The sequence below is a fragment of the Hordeum vulgare genome, chromosome 1H, assembly GCF_904849725.1.
Source record: "Hordeum vulgare subsp. vulgare chromosome 1H, MorexV3_pseudomolecules_assembly, whole genome shotgun sequence".
In the NCBI taxonomy this organism is placed as follows: Eukaryota; Viridiplantae; Streptophyta; class Magnoliopsida; order Poales; family Poaceae; genus Hordeum; species Hordeum vulgare.
In genome coordinates, this window is record NC_058518.1 from 57,810,553 (window position 1) to 57,831,806 (window position 21,254).

Consider the following 21,254-nt stretch of genomic DNA (forward strand, 5'->3'; position numbering starts at 1 on the left):
AGTATTTTGTTGTAAGTAGAAACAAAACAAAATAAATAAAGCAAAAAACAAAAAAACTGGGAAAAAATAAAGAATTTGCCACCAACTAGGCCACCACGGCTTGAATACGACTAGAAACCCATCCATGGGCCAGGATTCAGGCCCGCAGTAGGCCCAGAAGGCCCATCAGGAAAAGCAGTAGCAAGTAGGCCCGTAAGCCTGCAGTGGAGAGGATCTCGAGAGGGGTGCGGCAGTGGGGCTTATGAACCACTGCGCCCCTCTCAACTAGCGAGGTGGGACTAAACTTTGGTCGCGACGCGGGCAGCACAGGGGCCTTTGGTCCCGGTTGGTGGCACCAACCGGGACCAAAGGCCGTCGTTTCCCGCCCTTTGGGCTGCTGAAATGTGACCTTTAATCCCGGTTGGTGCCACCAACCGGGACCAAAGGCCGTCGCTTCCCGCCCTTTGGGCTGCTGAAAAATGACCTTTGGTCCCGGTTAGTGGCACCAACCGGGACTAAAGGGGGGCATTGGTACCGGTTGGTGCCACGAACTGGTACCAATGCCTTGGGTATATAAGAAACACTTAGCAGTTTCTCCAAAAATCACTTCTTCTCCGCCCCGACGCACCCACGCTGCTCCTCGTCGTCGTCGTCGCCGAGCCCTGCCCCGACATCGTCGCCCGTGCCCTCGCCCGACACCGTCGCCGCTCGCTGCCCTGCCCCGACGCCGTCGCCCGCGCCCTCACCCGACACCGTCGCCGCTCGCCGCCCTGCCCCGACGCCGCCGTCGTCGCGCCGCTCGCCGCCCTGCCCCGACGCGCGCCGCCCCGGCCCTGCCCCGACGCCGTCGCCGTCGCCGCTCGCCACCCTGCCCCGACCCCGCGCCCCGTCACATATATGTTTGTATGATTTTTTTATAGAATATGATGTTTTTCCTTTTTTATAAAAATGTATATATGTTTGTATGTTCTTTGTGTATGTATGTTCATATATGCAAAAGTTAGATTTAGTACATTTTAGGTTAGTTTAATTTTTAGAAAAAAATTAAATATCTAGCTAGGAAAGGAAGAAGAAGAAAAATAATGAGAGGAGAAAAAGGAAAATAAGAAGAGGAAGAAAGGAGAAGAAGAGGAGAAATAAATAAGAAGATGAAAAAAGAAGAAAAAAAAGAGGAGGAGAAGAAAGGAATAGAGGAGAAAGAAGAAAAAAATAGAATTTCTATTTTTTTCTTCTTTCTCCTCTATTCCTTTCTTCTTCTCCTTTTTTTCTTCTTTTTTTTCTTCGATTGCTTCTCTTCTATTCCTTTCTTCTTCTCCTCTTTTTATTTCTTATTTTGTCTTCTTATTTTTATCGGGTATGTCGTTGTCGATATACCCCCTCCCGATTGAACTTCAACACGAGGGGGGGTACCGATATACCCCCTCCCCGATAACATTATTTTCCCATGTATATGTATGTCACGTCGTTGTCGATATAACCCCCTCCCGGATAACTTCCACATGAGGGGCGGTCCATATATATACCCACTCTCGACCGTGATAACATATACCACGGGAGCACCCCCCCCCTCGGCCCTCTCGCTCGACCAAAACTCTCGAGGACACCCAAACCCTAGAGAAAAAACGATGTTGGTGTCCTACCCCCTCCCGCCGCGCCCCTACCTGACAAACTCTCTCGAGGCCACCCAAATTTACCAAGTTAAAAGAGCGTTATCGTCGAGGCCACCCCAAACCCTTGAAGCGTTGTGTCGAGGCCACCCCAAACCCTTGAAGCGTTGTCTAGGCCACCCTAAACCCTACAGAAGCAGCGTCGAGGCCACTAACATGATTCCTTATTGTGATTAGGTAGCTAGTTCTACGTTTGCCACTAATATATATATCCATCTGTACCATGTTTGAATAATAATTGACATGTTGTAAATATTTGCATAAACTATGGATCACTCCCGAGATGAAGCAACAGAAGCGATGTTGGGGGAGATAATCGCACAAGGAAGTGATGTCGTCGCGTCGTTTCTCTACGACACCGATGGTCAAGAAGGACCTGGTGAAGAAGAGGGCTATGTTCATGATGGCTCTGGTGACCCATTAATGCCGGTACAAGAAGGGGGCTATGTTCATGATGGCTACGGTGACCCAATGGAGGTACAAGAAGGAGACCGTGATGGCGGCTCTGGTGACCGAACCGAGTCCGGCCAGGTATATATATATTAGTTAAGCCCGTGATGTACACATATTAATTAACTCTCGTCTTTCTTTTTTTTCTCTATCCCTCCGGATCGAGCTCAACTTCGGTAAAGAAACGAGGCACGAAGAAAAAGTTGCGCTCGGATGAAAGGTTTGAGATCACAGCAATCGCGTGCGATGGCAAGCCGATTGAACCCATCCGGACAAGGGATGCATTTCGTGCTCAGTGCGGGGTTCTTGTTAGGGACAAGATCCCGATCAGTATCCAGCAATGGTTAAAGCCAAAGAAGGAAGACCCTGAGGTGCCGACGTATTATGTCTCCGATATGCAGAAAGAAGATCTTTGGACAACGCTTAAGGCAAATTTCACCCTACCGCCAGAGGAGGATCCAAAGAAGCCAGTTAAAGAGGAATTGATCAAGTCCCATGCTCTTAAGAAGATGGCAGAACTATTCAGGAGGTGGAAGAATGAGCTGAAAACATTTGTCGACAAAGAAGAGACACCAGAATTCACCGGCCGGTTTGAGAATATCAGAGATCAATGGCCCACATTTGTGGCCCACAAGACATCAAAAAAGAGTAAGAAGATGTCAGCGACAAACAAGAAAAATGTTGCGAAGAAGAAGCATCACCATCGCACGGAGTCAGGTGGTTACCTCAAATCCCGACCTTTGTGGGACAAGGCTGAGAATGACCTGATTGCTAAAGGGGTCGAACCAGAGACATTGAGATGGACAGACCGTTGTCGGACTTGGTTCTTCGGGGTTGGCGGAACCTTGGACCCTGTATCAGGGAAGTGCGTTTGGACGGAAGAGCAACTGTGAATACCCATCACGAAGCTTTGGCACTATATCGCCGCAGCACACGAAGGGACGTCAGTTCCACACAAAGAGAAGGACGAGCTCACAATGGCCCTCGGGAATCATGAGCACCCTGGACGGACACGAGGCACGCCAGGCTCCCTTCCATGGAAGGCTGGTTTTCCGGACGCAGGGGGTCACAAAACCCAGGAGAGGAGGAAGAAAGTGGAGCATAGCCAACTGCAGGCACTGCACGAAAGGGTACAAGGGCTAGAGGAACGAGAAGCAGATCGCAGCAAACGACCTACTGAAGCTTCCCCTGAAGCTACCCCGCCTTCTCAGCGGAGAAGTAGCGTGGCTTCCACCGAGCAAACTCAGCAGTTGGAGCCTGTCTTCACAGGCTACCCCGTGGATGCTATCACAGTATCTCAACATTGCCACCTTATGACACGATGGATGAGATTGAAAGTCAAGGCGGCTGTTGGCTCTGTTATACCTAATGAACCTGGCTCAACCTACCACGGCCAGCCTATTCCAGAAGGATATGCTAGGGTGATGGTGGATCAAATAACGGACGGATTTGAGGACCTTGAGCTTGACCACCCTACGGGTGAAGGGGAGATTCGGCTGGGTTCTTCTCTGAAGACTCCATGCCTATGGCGGAAGGAGGTCATCAACCTTCCGAACTGGACGCCTCCACCTCCTCCTCCTCCTCCTCCGGCGAGTCAGGGCACTCCACCTCCTCCTCTGCCTCCTCCGGCGAGTGATCAGGGCACTCAGCCTCCTTCTCCGGCGCGTGGCGGCACTCCGCCTCCTTCTCCGCCTGCGCCGGCACGCCCGAGCAGCCAGATGCCTCCTCCTTCTCCGCCTCGTCAACAAGGGAGGAAGAGACCCGCCGCCGCTCCGGCTCCTCCGGCGCGTCGTCCTTCTCCTCCGCCTCATAAGAAAGGAAAGATAGCCGCAGTCGCTTGGTCTGCTCCAGCGTCTAGAAGTACAGCCAGAGGCAGGCAATACAGATACGGTCCTTCTCTGAAGACTCCAGAGAAGTTACCATACGAGAGGAGCCAGGAGGAAATCACGAAAATCGTGGAAGCCGAAGTGAAGAACTTCTTTGAAGGGGTGAAAGCAAAAAAACATCCACCTCCGAAGGAGAAGATAGATCCAGTAAAAGCAAAGCGTACTCTGGCTGCCCTGAAGAAACCACCAAAATTTCTGGCGAAAGGCAACTAGGAGCGCATTATTAGCAAGTCATTTATCGGAGCGGAGCGGTCGGTAAGTACTATAAGTGATCAAAGGTTAGCAAAACTACGAGCTGGGAGAAAAGTTGCCCAGCTCGGCGAACAAGTGAACCAATCGTTCCCCCCGCTCCAGGTGTTTAGCAGCGTCGCAAATCATCCGGGCAGGATGGTGCCCGGTTATTACGATCTTGGAGATTACCTGCCCGACGATGCACATTTTGATTTCTTGGAGGTGGACGAACACAGATACGTGTACGGGAAGCCTCTCGTCAAAGATGAAAAATCTCTAACAACGATGATGCGAAGATTCCATGATTGGTATATGAAAACTTGCACAGAGTCAGAGGGGAGGAATATTTTGACGCTCGGAGTCAAAGAGGAGCATGACCTCGTTGGAATTGATCTGTTGAATGTTCCATTTGATGAGTTCTTCGAGTTTTTCAATCTAAAGGCCCTCGATAACTCAATGATCACTTGCTACTGCCTGTAAGTAGTACTACTTCTGTCATTAAGTCTCTATATATAGGTCAGCTCTTTCATTCCATGTATCTTTAATTATTCTCACTATATTATGCAGATTGAAGATCGCCGAATTGAAGAAAAGACAAATCGGTGATATTGGGTTCATTAACACAATCTCATAGATGCATATATGGTTAAATTTCAGGCCAAAGATACCGAGGCCAAGCTGCTACAATTGTTTATATTAAATCAAAACAAAGCTATAATACTCTTCCCTTACAACTTTGAGTGAGTGTTACTGTCTTGTGCATATTCGATTTCCCTTATTAGTCGAGGTTATAGTAATGTAATTGATGAGTTATGCATGCGTGCGCAGGTTCCACTATATTCTCCTAGAGATTGAGCTTGAGCAGGGACTAATAACCGTCTTAGACTCGAGACGAAAAGATCCCAAGAAGTACGCGGACATGACTAAAATTCTAGAGAAGTAAGTTAAATCTATCATTATCGCACCATATCGGCAACTTCAATTTGTTCATTTCCTGATATCAAGTAATTGTTTTCTTTGTCTGGCAGGGTTTGGAGTAAATTCACCTCAAAAACTCCGGGACTGCCAAAGAAGCTGCAGTTTAGACACCCGAAAGTAAGTACTATAGTAGCATATATGTTCCACGCATCTCCTAGTGATTCAAGCGCTAGTTTCATCAATACCATTTAGCATGCTTGCTAATTATCAGTTTGATTGACCTCTGTTTCTTGTAAAGTGGTTGTGGCAGGAAGAAGGGACTAATTACTATGGATACTACATTTGCGAGTCCATCCGCCACACGACCTGTGAGCGGGGCTACTCCGAGAAACAATATGAAGTGCGTAAATAATTATATTCACAATTTTATTTTATTACCATCATTTGTGTTCAGTTTCATTTATTCATATATATGTATTGACCCCCTTCTTCAAATTAGATATTTCGGATGCGAGATGAACTCCTAGCACCAGATCGTATGCGAGGAACTCAAGAGGAATTGGCGGCATTCTTTCTTGACCACGTGATCGCTAAAGACATAGAATACTATGTGGACCCTGCAGGGTTCAATTTTAATTAGGAGATTGTATTGTAAAAGATACTTATATTGTATATATGTAGACAGTACCGTCGGATAGATATACGAGAACTTGTTGTTCGACCAATCTCTCGGAGAAGGAGAGGTGGTCGATATCCCTTCTCTTTGTATGCATCTGTTCATGAAGATCTTCTGTTTCCTTCATTTGCTTAACTAGCTAGCGTGTCTAGTCCTCTCTATACGTAGCGTCGACCAAGCACGGAGATAAGAAAGGACACTTCTCTCTATTAATTAGCATGATAACACAATATATGAAACACCTAAATTAACCCCCCAAAACCCCCAAACCCTTCCCCCCTTTCAAAAAAAACCCCAGCACCTCAGATGCTGACGCGTGGATGCCTATTGGTCCCAGTTGGTGCCACCAACCGGGACCAAAGGGCCTCCTGCCTGGGCTCGCCGCACCGGCCACGTGGAGGCCCATCTGTCCCGGTTTATGCAAGAACCGGGACTAAAGGTTTAGAGCATTAGTACCGACACTTTAGTCTCGGTTCAAAAACCGTGACAAATGGCCCTCACGAACCGGGACAATAGGTCCTTTTTCTACTAGTGGTTGCCAAACAACAGAGTTTCAATGATTATGTTAGCACACAATTGGAAAAGAATGCTCGTATGCTTAGTCATTTAAGTGCTTGTGTGGACAGAAATGTCAATGATCTTAAACTTCTGAGTAAACATGCCTCTATGGTTACTACTCAGGTAGAGCAAGTACTTAAAGCTCAGAATGACTCGCTCAATGAGTTGTATGACAATTCCGTTAGAGTCGTCACTAGAGGCGGTAGAATGACCCAGGAACCTTTGTATCCTGAGGGTCATCCGAAGAGAATTGAACAAGATTCTCAAGGACTTAGCACAGATGCACCTAGTCATCCAAGAAAGAAGAAGAAAGATGATAGGAACCTGCACGCTAGCAACCCTATTGCTGCTACACCTGAGAGTCCAAACGATGCCTCTGTCTCTGATGCTGAAACACAATCTGGTGATGAACATGAGCCTAATGATAATATCAATAGTGATGTTCATGATGATGCTCAACCTAGCAAAGAAAAGGATGTGGAGATTGAACCTAGTGTTGATCTTGATAACCCACAGCCTAAGAATAAGAGATACGATAAGAATGACTTCGCTGCTAGGAAGCACGGTAAAGAAAGGGAACCATGGGTTCAGAAACCTATGCCCTTTCCTCCCAAACCATCCAAGAAAAAGGATGATGAGGATTTTGAGCGCTTCGTTGAAATGATCAGACCTATCTTTCTGCAGATGTGTTTCACTGATATGCTCAAGATGTATCTGTATGCTAAGTACATGAAGGATATTGTGACTAATAAGAGGAGGATACCTGAGGTTGAGGTTTCCTCCTTGCTTTCCAATTATACCTTCAAGGGTGGAACTCCTAAGAAACTAGGTCATCCCGGTGTGCCCACTATACCTTGCTCCATTAAAGGCAACTACGTTAGAACTTGTTATGCGACCTTGGAGCTGGTGTTAGTGTTATGCCTCTCTCTCTTTATCATAGACTTGAACTGGATAAGTTGACACCCACTGAAATCTCTCTGCAAATGGCCGACAAATCAACTGCTTTCCCTATCGGCATTTGCGAGGATGTGCCTGGTGTGGTTGCCAACACCACTATCTTAACACACTTTGTTATCTTGGATATTTCCGAGGATGATGTCATGGCTGTCATCCTCGGAAGACCCTTTTTAAACACTGCAGGAGTGTTATAGATTGCAACAAAGGCAATGTCACTTTCCATGTCAACGGTAAGGAGCATACGGTGCACTTTCCAAAGAAACAATATCGAGTACATTGCATCAATGCTATCGAAAAAACTTCATCGATTCTTATTGGAAGCTTTGAATGCCCTATTCCTCGTGTCAAGATGAAGTATGATTTGCTTGTTGGGGAGATACACATCCCCATTGAGGTGACCTAGTGACTATTCGAAAATTCTCCGTCTTCTTTTGCGATTCGAGAAAGTTTTGTCGAGGGGATTTGATCAACCCCATTGACTTATTTCTTTCGATGACCGTGAGATGGATGAATCAAGGAGTCACAAACCTCTGTTCCAAGCTTTCACTTTAGGTTGCTTAGAAGAAAAATGATAGATTTAGTTTAGTTTTCCCTGTTTTCTGTTTTAGCGTCCGGTAGAAAAGTACCCCGAAAATCAAAGTTCTCTGAACGCTGTGAAAATCAAGTATGATTTTTTCTGGATTTTTTTAAAAATTCTGGGACAAAGAGTCTGTCTGGGGGCCACACCAGTGGGGCACAAGCCCTAGGGGCGCGGACACCCCCCTGGCCGCGCCACCCAGGCTTGTGGGGCCCACAGGCACCCCCTCCACTCATTCGTGCTCCCATCCAGTTCTCCTACGTCCAGAAAAATCAGTTTCGCAGCTCAAACCCATGTTCTTGCTCCTCTTGCTGGGATTTTTGATCTCTTTCCTCAAATCACCGTTCTCCGAACCGTTTTGGGGAAATTACTTCTTGGTAAGTGACTCCTCCAATGGTCCAATTAGTTTTTGCTCTAGTGCCTTATACTTCGCGTATTTTTGCTGCCTTGGTGACCATGTTCTTGAGCTTTGCATGCTGATTCTAGCTGGTCACAAGTAGTTTTGATGTGTAATATGGTCTCTAGGCACTTGTTGGAGTCGTTGTTACAAGTTTTGTTGAGCCTTATTCACTTTCCCTTAGAATCACTAAAAAATTCAGAAATTTTCAGAGATAGAAAAGGGAAAAGATGAGGAGGTTCTTAAGAGGCTCGTCAAGCCGTGACCCCAAGGATGATGGGAGTGAGAAGAATCCCAAGTATCTTGTCCCTCGAGTCGCAGAAGTTCGAGCATGCAAGTGGCCAAGCGACGTGTTCTTACGCGCCGCTAGAATTTATGAGGACTTTTGTCACTTGGTGGAGAACGCAGGCCTTACCGCCTTCATTGAAGATAAGTGTCCGCAATACCTCCTCCTCACTAATATCTTCGTACAAAGCTTTAACTTCCATCCGAGGAAGAATCCTCCTATGGTTGAGTTTAAACTTTATGATATCCCCCAGCACATGTCACTCCTGGATTTTTGCAATGTTTTCAAATTGCCTTACATTGGAGATATTCATGAACCTCGTCCACGGGACCTGGAAGCTTTCATCGATACAATTGTTGTAGGAGAGGAGAGAGGAGTGTCTTGCGCTAGAGCTGCTAGCAAACATTTTCCCGTGCTTTGGTACTTCTCACTATTTGTGGGGAAATGTTTGATTGGTCGTGGGAAAGCTGGGTCACTTAGTTCCCCAGACCTTGTGTTCTTGCGCGAAGCCCTTTACAATGATAAAACTTATAGCTTGGGCGCTATAGTAGCTCAACGGTTGAACATGAACCATTCTAAAGGTGTTGTCTATGGAGGTATATATGCTACTTGTCTTGCTAGACACTTTGAGATACCTATTAGACAGGACGAGGAAGAAGAGATTCTTCTTCCCGAGAGATATCTAGATTACAATAGCATGGTTCGCCATGACTTTTTTGATAGAGATATAAGTAGAAGGATGATTTATAACCTGGTATTTAGTCAGGGTACTCGTGAGACTATTACTTTGCCTGCTCCTTCTTTGTTCAATCTTCATGCAGGCAGGTACACTATTATGCCCTCGGACATCTACGCATATTGGGGCTTGGCCCAACCACAGGTGCCCGTGCCCGAGCCGCCAGTCGAGTACCAGACGCCAGTTTATTAGTGGGAGCCAGAGGATCTCACACAGCAATGGCATCCTCAGTCCACTCTGGAGTACCCCGGAGCTGGTTATTTCCCTCCATGGGAGTAGACCAACTTAGGCCAAAAGCCTAAGCTTGGGGGAGTACGTGTTTCTCACCGACTTTACATTCTTGCTTATGCTTTCACTTTGTTCGTCGGTGTTCACACTTTGCCACTGTATCATCCATGCTAGTTTATTTTCTTTTTCTCGTTTTCTTTTCGTGTGTCTGTCTAGTTTGAGAAAAACCAAAAAGATTTTCTTTTCTTCTTTTGCTTGTTGGGAGCTTTCCCGTGTAGATAGTTTTCTTTTTCTTTGCGTCAAGGTAGAAGACCATGGTTACAATGTTTAGTGGCTCTTGAATGCATACCTGTTTAGCTTTCAAAGATCCATATTACTTTGTCTTCTCCTTTGTGTTTGCCTGGAGATTCCAGCTTTAGTCCAATGCACGAGCACGCTTATTATTGTTCACATCATTCGGTCGTGCAAGTGAAAGGCAATAATGACGATATATGATGAAGTGACTGAGCCTGGAAAAGCTGGTATGAACTCGATCTATTTTGTTTTTTGTAAATATGAAAAGCTCATTGTGCCTGATTCAGCTTTGTTGTGAGAGAAACATGTTTGCAATAACAACTTAGAGATCATAGTTGCTTATGCCATGCTTAATTAGCTAGGAGCTTATAATGGTCTGCCTTGGTTGCCAACATGAATTTTGAGATGACTGATGTAGCATGATAGGATGGTATCCTCCTTTGAATATTTCAAGTGGCTTGACTTGGCGCAAGTTCACGCATGTAGTTGAAACAAAATCAACGTAGCCTCTATGATGTTCATGTTCATGGTGATTTATGTCCTACTCATGCTTGCACTCAATGTTGGTTAATCTCAATGCATTTTGATGACTGTTGGCGCTCTCTAGTTGGTCGCTTCCCAGTCTTTTGCTAGCGTTCACTTGTACTAAGCGGGAATACTGCTTGTGCATCCACTTCCATAAACCCAAAGTTGTGCCTTATGAGTCCACCATACCTACCTATGTGTGGTATCTACCTGCCGTTCTAAGTAAATTTCCATGTGCCACTCTCTAAATCTTCAAGAAATAATCTGTTTTGCATGCCCGAACCGCTCATGTGGTGACAGGGGGGCATTGGTATCTTCCATGCTAGGTGTGTTATCCTCGATATGTGTTTATTCACTATCATTCACGAGAAAGGGGCCGGTAATTGGAATTCCCAGTTCCATGCTCAAATCGAAAAGATAATTGCAAACAAAACTCCCCCAGTATTGATGTTGGTATGGACGGTACCCGAGGATTCGGCTAGCCGTGGAGTGTGATTGATTGGTGGTGGGGGAGTCAAAACTTTACTTTTCTGTTTGGGAACCGCCTATAGCATGTGTAGCATGGAAGATGTTGAGAACTCTTAGTCATTGCGTTGACAATGAAAGCATGCCACCCAAAATTATTATCTCTGTTTTCAAAGCTTGAGCTATGGCACCTCTGCAAATCAATGCTTCCCTCTACAAAGGGCCTGTCTATTTATGTTCCTGTTGACTCATCCTCCTCTTATAAAAGCACCAATTAGAGAGCACCTCTGTCATTTTTATGCTTTGCTTTTAAGTGTGTTGAGTATGACTGTGACTGGATCTTCATTGCCTTGAATTACAATGTTTAGTCAGCCCTTGGTCTTTGAAGGTGCTCTGCATTTTTGTTTTGCGGTCTCAGAAAGAGCTAGCGAGATACCATCTATTCGTATTGCTTCATGTTGTTTTGATTGAAGTATTGACGTTTGAGGCTTATTATTATTTGCTCGCTAGTTGATTATGCCATTGATATGAGTTTACCATGAGACCTAGATGTCATTTGCTTATGTGGTTTGCTTGTGATGTTGCTGAAATTATGGTTATGAGTTAGACATAGTTGCAACAACAAGATCAAACAGAGTTCGTCAAAGTTTTTCTTTTGTCTCTCTCAGTTTGTCAACTGAGTTGCTTGAGGACAAGCAAGGCTTTAAGCTTGGGGGAGTTGATACGTCTTTGTCGTATCTACTTTTCCGAACTCTTTTGCCCTTGTTTTGGACTCTAATTTGCATGATTTGGATGGAAGTAACCCGGACTGACGCTGTTTTCAGCAGAATTGCCATGGTGTTGTTTTTGTGCAGAAATAAAAGTTCTCGGAATGTCCTGAAAATTTACGGAGATTTTTTCTGGAATAAAAGAAAAATACCTGCACAAAGATCCACCTGAGGGGACCACGTGGCACCACCACCCCCAATCTCAGCTATATATCTTCCGTTTCGCCTGGAAAAAAATCATAGAGAAGGTTTCATCGTGTTTTGTGATACGGAGGCGCCGCCACATCCTCTTCTTCATCTGGAGGGCAGAACTGGAGTCCGTTTCGGGCTCCGGAGAGGGGAAATTTTCGCCATCGTCATCATCAACCTTTCTCCATCAACAATTCCATGATGCTCTTCATCGTTCGTGAGTAATCTCATCGTAGGCTTGTTGGACGGTGATGAGTTGGATGAGATCTATCATGTAATCGAGTTAGTTTTTGACGGGGATTTATCCCTAGTATCCACTATGTTCTAGATTGATGTTGCTACTACTTGGCTATGCTTAATGCTTGTCACTAGGGCCCGAGTGCCATGATTTTAGATCTGAACCTATTATGTTGTCGCCAATATATGTGTGTTTTAGATCCTATCTTGCAAGTTGTAGTCACCTACTATGTGTTATGACCCGGCAACCCCGGAGTGACAATAGCCGGAACCACTCCCGGAGATGACCATAGTATGAGGAGTTCATGTATTCACCGCGTGTTAATGCGTTGGTCCGGTTCTTTATTAAAAGGAGAACCTTAATATCCCGTAGTTTCCATTAGGACCCCACTACCACGGGAGGGATGGACAATAGATGTCATGCAAGTTCTTTACCCTAAGCACGTATCACTACATACGGAATACATGCCTACATTAGATTGATGAACGGGAGCTAGTCACATATCTCTCCGTGTTATAGCTGTTACATGATGAATCACATCCGTCATACTCATCCTTCACCGATCCACGGCCTATGACTCTTTTACCATTGTTCCTCGCTATGTTACTTTGCCTAGGGTTGTCCCTTGCTACAAAAGGGATTGGGCCACTTTGTTGCTGATGTCTCTACTTCTGTTACTTGTTACTTTGTTGCTGCTGCTTCTGCTACTGTTGTTCCTTGCCACTTCGCTGCTACTTGTTGCAAGACTTTGTTGGAGCCGAAGTAGGGGAAGCATTCTTCTCAAGAATAACCCCCGTCAACGTGTTGGCGCCATTGATACAACAGTTAGGAATAGTCTGCCATCAACAGATCGTTTCTGGCACCGTTGCTATCATACTACCTTGCTACTGATACTTTGCTTGCAGACACTAATCTTTCAGGTGTGGTTGAATCTGACACATTCAGCTGGTAATACTTGAGAATATTCTTTCGCTTCCCGTCTTGGTGAATCAATAAATTTGGGTTGAATACTCTATCCTCGAAAACTGTTGCGATCCCATACGCTTGTGGGACATCAATTGGCACATTCATTCCTTCTAACCTTCGTGTTTGCTTGGTCAACTAACATGTGGCTTGTTTTTGACTCCGCGACTGCCGACGCGGTTCCTATAATGGAACCAGCCCCACCAACTCCTGGACCACAACTAGTGCTGGTTACGTATGAAGAATTTTTGGCACAACATAGTTGGACTCGGGTTAGTACATCCCCAAACTATTCAACAACTACTCAACATTGTAAGTATTTATGTTTAACACAATCATTTATCCTTTAACATTTGTTTTGAAATACCCAGGGAACCAGTGGATCATACGTTGGTGGTAGTGCCAATGATGGCATAACTCCCGAGTCACAGAGCCCGACTGATGACCCACAAGTATAGGGGATCTATCGTAGTCCTTTCGATAAGTAAGAGTTATGAACCTAACGAGGAGCAGAAGGACATGACAAGTGGTTTTCAGCACGGAAATCTCTGCAAGCACTGAAATTATCGGTAACAGATAGTTGTGGGATAAGATAATTCGTAACGGGTAACAAGTAACAATAGTAACAAAGGTGAAGCAAGATGGCCCAATCCCTTTTGTAGCAAGGGACAAGCCTGCACGAACTCTTATATAAGGTAAAGCGCTCCCGATGACACATGGGAATTTATGTCAAGCTAGTTTTCATCATGTTCATATGATTCGCGTTCGCTACTTTGATAGTTTGATATCTGGGTGCACCGGTGATTGGGTGATGTCCTTACTTGGACAAACATCCCACTTATGATTAACCCCTCTCGCAAGAATCCGCAACTATGAAAGAAGAATTAAGACAAAGTCTAACCATAGCATTAAACCGGTGGATCCAAATCAGCCCCTTGCGTAGCAACGCATAAACTAGGGTTTAAGCTTCTGTCACTCTAGCAACCCATCATCGACTTATTACTTCCCAATGTCTTCATCTGGGCCCAAATAATGGTGAAGTGTCATGTAGTCGACGTTCACATAACACCACTAGAGGAAAGACAACATACAACGCATCAAAATATTGAACGAATACCAAATTCACATGACTACTTATAGCAAGACTTATCCCATGTCCTTAGGAACAAACATAACTACTCACAAAGAATAATTATGTTCATGATCAGAGAGGTATTGAATAGCATTAAGGATCTAAACATATGATCTTCCACCAAGTAATCCAACTAGCATCAACTACAAGGAGTAATTAACACTACTGGCAACCTTACAAGTACCAATCGGAGTCGCAAGACGGAGATTGGGTACAAGAGATGAACTAGGGTTTGGAGATGAGATGGTGCTGTGGGGACCCCGACTAGCAAGTCGAGTTCGCCATGCCCAGTGACCCCAAGGATCAATGTTCACTGAACACAGATACTGAATAATAGAGTCTTACATCCAAGTACCAAATTATTACATCAAATGACCAGAAGGTCGGGTTCAAGGGCAAGGCCTAAAGCCAAATAAAACGGATACACCGTGTAGCGGAAACTCGTAAGGGCTAAGCGGTGCCCATGCCATCAAGCCTACACCGACAGGCATTCTGACTCGAAAGCGTCCTAGATCGCAGGTCCATCTCCGACGGCGTACTCATCGCCAAACTCCGGTCCTTCCATGTCTGGTCAATAACATAACCAGTGGCAAGCCAATGAGTACTTTGAATGTACTCGCAAACAGCGCATGACATATATATGGTAATGAATAACAGTAACAGGTATCCTTAGTGGAATGCAATGTGGTGGCATGATCAGGTATATGCAACAAGTTAAAGAATTACTTTTGAAGAACAGGTTACAGATATTGTCATATCTGTCAAGGGTTGAACACACCGGGTTCACCCTGTATGCCAAGTCATCGGACTTGTCATATCCTCTAGGTATTAATGAGGGCTAAACCATCCGGGTTTACCCTATATGCCAAGTCGCCAAACTTGAGCATATTATTGTGATTATCATAACAACACCTTTTTAACACCACACACACACACACTTGGTTTATGAGGAAACTCAGGACGTAGTTTCAGCAGCACCACCCAACTGTCCTTGACCGTGGACACGGCTATTCGAATAGTTTACACTCTGCACAGGTAGTACGCTGGACCCACGAGAAACGGAATACTTCCGTGTCATCCACGACTCGCGGTATATCACATATACCCGAGGTAAGTACCCGATCATCATCTTTCCCCTCACGATACTAGACAAAGAGATCCACTCGATTGGTACCCATCCCACATGTTGTACGTCTTACGAGCACCGACTCTGGACTATAACAACCATGCAGGGACCAATGGTGTGCCTGGAACTCATAATAATGGCATAGTCGTCCTACCTGGCACGACCCCATCACGAGAGTGACACCGATCACTCCCGCCACTAGTAATGTGGCTCTTTGCTAGCACCGACCAGAGTAATCAACAAAGCCCCGTCCCATAAAGGGGTATCATGGTCGTACAGGTAAGGTTGGGACGGTCGACACATCATAAATCTAATGCATTTCCGAAACCATACTCACACCAAAATAACTGGTGCATCACTTCACCAAAAGTGATCGCCAACTCATCATCACCCTCGGGCATTAGTGGCACCCGACGGGGTTTTTCATAAACTCTTTATTTAACTCATCATCATGCTCATGATAAAATGCTCTATTATTACTTGTCAACATGATACTATCATGACCCTCACGGGGTCAAGCTCAATGCAGTGATTATACTCTACTAGCCAACATGACAGTAGCATGATCCTCGTAGATAGTAGGATCAGCTCATCATGCTCATGCTCCGAGGAGCCATGTGAATATCACTACTGTAAATGCAAGTGCTTCGAAGAAGCCTTCGGTACCATCACATCAATGATGAACCGGCATCGAGATCACATGCAACGGAAAATACTTGCTATTCTAGCATGCATCATTTTAGTTACTTAAGTCATGGAAAAAGGGCATGCTTGCCTTGGTCAGCTAGGTATCCGGGGTCTTCGAGGTCTTCCGCTCCGGATCCTCCGTCACTCGGTAACTCTACCGTCGAGAAAGGAATAAATAAATACTAGCTCTCACTAAAACAGATCACAAAATGCTTTTAGAAGTGTTGCAAGGCTTGAATAAATTCAGGATATTATTTTGAAAAATGTTTCCTATATTTTTATTAGCTAATCATATTTATTTAAAAGCAAACAGAAGCAAACAAGTGCTTTTTAATATCATTTTATTATACCAAAATAGTTTCTGTTATTGATAAATGTCAACTATTACAGAATCAAATACTACTCATTTTTAGAAAAATACTGGTGGAAGAGTTATATTTTTCTACTGGCTAAATCTTTTTATAAAAATCATTTAGTTTGTTGGATTAAAACAAAATAAAAAGGCCAGGGGAAATAGATCCAGCCGGCCCAGCCAGCAGGCCTCGCCACCAGGCGCGCGCGAGCGAGGTTCAAACCTGACCTGCGGGCCCCTGGGGTCAGCGTCAGCGGCTGCGCGCGCTGGCTGCCCCAGGACACCGACAGGTGGGCTCCACCTGTCGGGTCCTTCTCCTACCTCCGGCCAGAGAGGTGGAGATGGACGCCGGCGAGGCTGTCGTTGTCCTCAGGCCTAGCTAGGAACGGGAACGGGTTCCTCGTGCGCCCGCCTACCTGCTCGTGGTCGGGACATCACCGGAGGTGGTCTGGGTCGCCGGCGATGAGGTGCTCGTGGTGGAAGGGTTTCGGGTTCGTGTTGAACTAGGGGCTAGGGGTATGGATTTGCTCGGGAGAGTTAGGGGAAATGTTCCTGGTGTCGAGGGGAGTGTAATGGGAGGTCGGGCAGCGCAGGAGCCGACGTGTAGCCGGAGATCGACTAGAGCTCCGAGGCGGAGGGGCCTCGGTCGATCTCGAGCACCGGGGCTCTGCGAGCTCGATTGGGCGGCTAGGGAGTGTCTACTTGTGGTGCTGAAGCTGCTTGGAGGGTGCTGGAGTGCCGGGGGGGTCTATTTATAGGCCAATGACGGTGACCCGACTCGGGCACGCCGGTGACTCACCGTGGCACGCGTGCAAGCACAATGAGGTGCTGGCCGCGAAACCACGGGTTCGGGACGTGGTTTAGGGCCTCCTGGTGCAACGGCCGCAGAGGGAAAGCGAGTGGGGACGAGCTGTAGCGACCGTGCATGCTCAGCCGCGTCGGGCACGCACGGGCACGCGTCGCCTGAGCTCTTGCGCGAGGGGGAGAGGGTCCCTGGGGTAGCTTTGCACTGAATGGTTGTCGGGGGAGCGCCTGGACATAACTGGGGAGGCTGGGACCGGCCGGAGCGTCGGCCCCTTGCGGGTGGCTCTCTGCAGCACGCCCAGAGCGCAGTTTTGGCATGCCACGGCATGTTGGCTCGCTCTGGGGCACTTGGGACGTGTCCTCCATGTCCTGAGTGTTGCTGGGAGTGTGCCTAGCCGTTGTGGTTTAGTGGGAGCTCGAGCTGATCAAGGGAGCAAGGAACACTAGTGTTGCGAGTACTGTCCTGCGGCTCAAATTGGAGTTCTTGTCACTTGTGCTTGGAATTGGGGAGGGGCTGGTTGACTGGGTGTTCAGGGTGTTCTGGTGCTCTAACCCACCAAGTTTGGGGCCTTGACATTGGGTAAAACAGTGGCTAGGAAGGTTTTTACCTTCCTGTCAGTAGGTGTTCGACAGTGACTTGGGGTGATTCCACTCCACCATTGTAAATGAAACTTAACAGGTTTGGTCTTGGGGTAAAAACATGGGGTTCCACCAAATCTGAGCTCCATTGAACAAGTTTGGCTTTGCAAACATGAAAATGTCTCAAAGTGACCAGTACTGTCCTTTACAAAGGAAGTGTGGTCAAACAGAGTCTCACAAATCCCATTTTTGGTGTGGAGTCCTCATTTGGGATGTTAAACACCTCTGCAAAGTTTCAGCTCCATTGGAGAAACTTTGCAATGTAGAGTTGTTCCAACTCTACTCTGGACAGAGAGGGTTTTGGGCTCCTTAAGTGCACTTCCCCACCTTGGATCAAGGTGAGATTTTAGGTGAGCACCTAATATGGTTTGGGAGGGCTCCTGTAACTTTACGGGAATTTACTGAGATACTTTCCTTTGGAAACATCTCAAAAAGCTAAAATAGACAGAAATGGTTTTCAGGGTTTTACTCAATTAATATTAATATAAAATAGGGTTTAAAATCTTATGTATGGAAAATATATGTCCTTTTGAGCTTCCATGAATTTACTCTGAATTTTCTAAGGCAGGAAAGTAATTTTCCTTGTGGAAATATCATTATTGACCTTAGAAATAGACATAGATATAAAATAGGAAAATAATATTTTAAATCACCAAATAATGGTTTTAATGAATGAAAATGATATTAGGATCAGATCACCAACTTTAGTTGGAAGTGCCACTTGGCTTCATGAGCTAGTAGTGTATCCCAACATGATGAAGGTGATCTTGATGTAAAGGAAAAAGGGTTTTTGATGAGAGCAAAATAAATAAGTTTTTCATGGGTTTGAGTCATCAAACAAGCAAGAATACACTCAAACAAGGGCTGACATTGCACTCACAACACTATTTGAAAAGTTTTAACAAGCTCTGATTTTTGCAACATAGAAAACTTGCGGTGAAAAAGAGGGTGTGACAGACCTATCCCTCTTACAAGAATTTCGTCCCCGAGATTCCTAAGCTAAGCGTTAAACAGCTCGGGAAATTTTGATCGGAGATAGTCTTCATGCTCCCATGTGGCTTTTGCTTCAGTATGGTTGCTCCACTGAACCTTGAAAAACTTGATGGTGCGGCTTCTGGTGTAACGCTCTGCTTCGTCCAAAATGCAGATCGGTCTCTCGCGGTAGGTAAGGTCCGGTTGAAGGTCAATAGCTTGATGATCAATGTCCTTGTAAAGATCGGGACGGTTCGGCACTTGCAAACACTTCCTGAGCTGTGACACGTGGAACACGTTGTGCACACCCGAAAGTTCAGGAGGTACCTCCAACTGATAAGCTACTTCCCCGCGCCTTGCCGTGATCTTGAAGGGTCCAATGAACCTTCGAGCTAGCTTCCCCTTGACGTGGAAACGCTTGGTCCCCTTGAGAGGCGTGACTCGCAAGTACACTTGGTCTCCGGGAACAAACTCCACGTTTCTGCAGCGAGGGTCCGCATAGCTCTTCTGCCTTGACTTAGCTGCCTCCAAGTTCTCTGGGACAAGCTGAACCTTGTCCCCTACTTCCTGCAGTGCTTCTGGTCCGAAAACTAGCCCTTCACCGGTTTCGGACCAATTGAGCGGGGTGCGGCATTTCCGCCCATATAATGCTTCGAATGGGGCCATTTGAAGACTGAACTGGTAGTTGTTATTGTAAGAGAACTCAGCAAATGGTAGGCAGTCTTCCCACTTGGCACCATGGGCCAAAACACAAGCGCAGAGCATGTCCTCAAGTATCTGATTTACCCTCTCGGTCTGTCCGCCCGTCTGCAGGTGGAAAGCCGTACTGAAGGAGAGTTTGGTTCCGAGAGCTTCTTGAAACTTCTTCCAGAATCTTGAGGTGAACTGTGTGTCGCGGTCGGACACAATCTCTTTGGGGACTCCATGGAGACTCACCACTCGATGAATGTACAGACTGGCCAGTTGGATGCCATCGTAAGTGGTGTTAACGGGGATGAAATGGGCCACCTTGGTCAAATGATCAACTATGACCCAAGTGGAGTTATGACCCTTATTTGACCGGGGCAACCCGGTGATGAAGTCCATGCCGACTATATCCCACTTCCATTCTGGCACTTGAAGAGGTTGTAGCAATCCAGCGGGTCCTTGGTGTTCAGCCTTGACTAGCTGACATACATCGCATTTAGCGACATAGGAGCCAATTTCCCTCTTCATGCCATGCCACCAGAATCGTTCTCGGATGTCTTGGTACATCTTGGTACCACCTGGATGGATAGAGTATGGTGTGTCATGTGCCTCTTGCAGGATCAAGTCCTTAAGTTCGGCCTTGTTGGGTACGCATAAGCGCTTCCCGTACCACAATACTCCTTGCTCATCAATCGAGAATCCTGGGGCTTTGCCTTCTCGCACCTTCCTCTTGAGGCCTTCGATACTCTTGTGCCCCTTCTGGGCTTCCTTGATGTCGTCTACCAGAGTAGGCTTGACTTCGAGGTTGGACAGGTACCCTGGTTCGACTATCTCAAGTCCTAAGCCCTCCATCTCTTCATACAAGGCGGGTAACCTTTCCTTGAGTGTGACGTTCAAGGAGCCTGCCTTCCGACTCAGGGAATCGGCTACCACGCTCGCCTTGCCGGGATGGTACTGAATGCTGAGGTCATAATCCTTGATTAACTCAAGCCATCTCCGCTGTCTCATATTCAGCTCCCTCTGGGTGAAGATAAACTTCAGACTTTTGTGGTCTGTATATATCTCGCATCGCTTTCCCAGAAGGTAATGTCGCCACGTCTTCAGAGCATGCACTACAGCTGCTAGCTCGAGATCATGGGTGGCGTAGTTCTCCTCATGCGGTCACAGTTGCCGTGACAAGTACGCCACGACCCTGCGATCTTGCATCAGGACTCCACCGAGCCCGGTTCCCGAGGCATCACAATATATCACGAATTCCTTGTTGATGTCCGGAGTAGCCAATACCGGGGCGGTAGTTAGCCTCTTCTTCAACTCCTGGAAGCTTGCTTCACACGCCGGTGTCCACTCGAACTTCCGACCTTTCTACAAGAGCTGAGTCATAGGTCGAGCGATGCTGGAGAATCCCTCGACAAACTTGCGGTAGTATCCCGTGAGCCCGAGGAAACTCCTGACATCCTTCACGTCCTTGGGTGATTCCCAGTTGGTCACTGTAGAAATCTTGGACTGATCCACGGCTAAACCGCGTGCAGTCAGTGTATGACCCAGAAATCCAACTTCGTTCAGCCAGAACTGACACTTGCTGAATTTGGCATAAAGTTGGTGCTCTCGAAGCTTTCCCAGAACTAGCCTCAGGTGTTGCTCATGCTCTTCTTCGGACTTGGAAAAGATTAGTATGTCATCGATGAACACGACGACAAACTTATCCAAATATTCCATGAAGACCTTGTTCATGAGGTACATGAAGTAGGCTGGGGCATTTGTCAAACCGAAGAGCATGATCGTGCATTCATATAGACCGTACCGGGTCACGAATGCAGTCTTGGGTATATCTTCTGGTCGGATCTTCAACTGGTAGTATCCCGATCGGA